Below are 3,056 nucleotides of genomic sequence, written 5' to 3' on the forward strand. Positions count from 1 at the left end.
CTTATACTTCCACTCCTATGTCTTATGCCTGAAATGTCGATTCTCCTGCTCCTTGGATGTTGCCTGACCTGCTGTGCTTTTCCAGCAACACATTTTCAGCTCTGATCTCCAGCCCTCACTTTCTCCCATTCAACATAACATCCTTACTCTTCTTCAAAACAAGGCCAAAGCATCACTCAAATCTAGCCAAGCCAGCAAATGGATATCAGTTTATCATCTATGAAAGATTGTACCATTGACACTGTAGCACTGCTTCTATGTTGCACTAAAGTCATAGAGATGTGTAGCATGGAAACTGTCCAACTTGTCCATGTTGACCAGATATCCTAGATAAATCCAGCACCATTTGCCAGTATTTAGCCTGTAACCCTCTAAAGCCTTCCTATTCATATACACATTCAGGTGCCTTTTAAATGTTGTAATTGTACCAGCTTCTACCACTTCCTCTGGAAGCTCATTTCATACATACACCACCATCTGCATGAAAAAGTTGCCCTTTAGATCTCTTTTAAATATTTACCTTCTTACCTTATACCTATGCCATCTAGTTATTGACTCTCCCATCCCAAGGAAAAGACCTTGTCTATTCACCCTATCCATGCCTCTCATGATTTTATAAATCTCTGTAAGGTCACCCCTCAGCCTCCAATGTTCTAGAGAAAACACCCTCAGCCTATCCAGCATCTACCAATAGCTCAAATCCTTCAACCCTGGCAACATGCTTGCAAATCTTTTCTGAACCTCAAGTTTCGTAACATCCTTCCTACAGCAGGTAAACCAGAACTGCACACAGCATTCCAGAAGCGGCCTAACCAATGTCCCGTATAGCTGCAACATGACCTCCCAACTCCTATACTCAATGCACGGACCAAAAAAGTCAAGCATATCAAACGCCGTCTTCACCATCTTGTCTAGTGGGCGGCACGGTGGCACAGTGGTTAGCACTGCTGCCTCACAGCGCCTGAGACCCGGGTTCAATTCCCGACTCAGGCGACTGACTGTGTGGAGTTTGCACATTCTCCCCGTGTCTGCGTGGGTTTCCTCCGGGTGCTCCGGTTTCCTCCCACAGTCCAAAGATGTGCAGGTCAGGTGAATTGGCCATGCTAAATTGCCCGTAGTGTTAGGTAAGGGGTAAATGCAGGGGTATGGGTGGGTTGCGCTTCGGCGGGTCGGTGTGGACTTGTTGGGCCGAAGGGCCTGTTTCCACACTGTAAGTAATATAATCTAATCTATCTGTGACTCCACTTTCAAGGAATGATGAACGCTATGCAGTCCAAAATCTCTGATCAGCAACACTCCCCAGGACCTTACTATTAAGTATGCAAGTCCTATTCTGATTTGCCTTTCCAAAATGCAACACCTCACATTTATCTCAATTCTACCACTCCTCGCCTATGGGCCCATCTGATTAAGATCCTGTTGTACTCAGAGGAATGTCAGGCTCTATTTTTTCACTCTCAACCTTGAAGTGTCTTGGCAAGGAAAAGTGCAGGATTCCATTTGTTTAATGTGACAATTTATGGTGGATTGTCCACCATTAGTTACACACAGTGCCTTGTAAAAATAATTTTATACCCAGTGTAACAAACAACAATTCAGTAAATAGTCAGCTGATAGAGGATTTTTATGGTTTTGGATTAGAACGTGGAACAATATAGCACAGAACAGGCCCTTCAGCCTTTGATGTTGCACTGACCTGTGAACTAATTGAAGCTGATCCCCCTACACGATGCCATCATCATCCATATGCTTATCCAAGGATTGTTTAAATCTTCCTAATGTGACTGAGTTAATTACATTGGCAAGCAGGGCATTCCACACCCTTACCACTCTGAGTAAAGAATCTGTATCTGACATCTGTCTTAAATCTATCACCCCTCCATTTGTAGTTAGACCTCCTTGTACAAGCTGACGTCATCAACCTAGGAAAAAGACTTTCACTGTCTACCCTATCTAACCCTCTGATCATCTTGTATGTCTCTATCAAATCCCCTCTTAGCTTTCTTCTTTCCAATGAGAACAGACTCAAGTCTCTCAGTCTTTCCTCATAAAACCTTCTCTCCAGACCAGACAACATCCTGGTAAATTTCCTCTGCACCTTTTCTAATGCTTCCATATCCTTCCTATAACAAGGCATCCAGAACTGTAAACAATATTCCAAGTGCGGCCGCACTAGCGTTTTGTATAGTTGCAGCATAACATTACAGCTCCAGCACTCAATCCCTCTACCATTAAAACTTGACACACTGTATGCCTTCTTAACAGCACCATCAATCTGGGTGGCAACTTGCAGGGATCTATGTACATGGACTCCAAGATCCCTCTCCACATCCACACTACCAAGAATCCTTTCATTGACCTAGTATTCTGCCTTCCTGTTATTCTTTCCAAAGTGACTCACCTCACATTTATCTTTATTGAACTCGTTCGCCACCTCTCAGCCCAATTCTGCAGATTATCCCAGTCCCTCTGCAACCTGCAACATTCTTCCACACTGTCCACCACGCCTCCGATTTTAGTGTCATAAAAGTGACATTTTACTTTTTGCTCATTCTAGACACTTTAATAATCTATGACATCAACCGGAATAAGAAAGTGGACTGGAACCTAAGCTTTACACTGAATGATAGATGAAACGTGTTTCTCTCCCTATTTCCCCACTTTTTCTGTATAAATTCCTCACTTTAAACTGTCTGATAGCATTAGCAAGAAATTAACTTTCTGTGCCCCTGGAGCTGGAATTATAGTCATACTGTAAAAAAAATTCATGAAGTCTTACACTATGATTTTAATAAGGAGGGGGGAAATTGAAAATTTCACACCAAATTCCTTTAGCAATTGATTCAAGGTAAAGAGGTCACAAGGACTAGACATGGAACTACTCTACATTTTTCAGTCATGTTATCTGTTCTTCTCCAACCTAACCCCACCCAACTAAAGAAATCAACTGCCAGCAGAACAGGGATCTGCCTAGTTCAATGTTGCATTTCAAAGCTTTTTAGAAACAATTTCATTTGCACAAACATGCATTCAAGCACAGTATCCAAAGTCACTGC

This window comes from Hemiscyllium ocellatum, chromosome 20 (assembly GCF_020745735.1).
Source record: "Hemiscyllium ocellatum isolate sHemOce1 chromosome 20, sHemOce1.pat.X.cur, whole genome shotgun sequence".
NCBI classification, from domain to species: Eukaryota; Metazoa; Chordata; class Chondrichthyes; order Orectolobiformes; family Hemiscylliidae; genus Hemiscyllium; species Hemiscyllium ocellatum.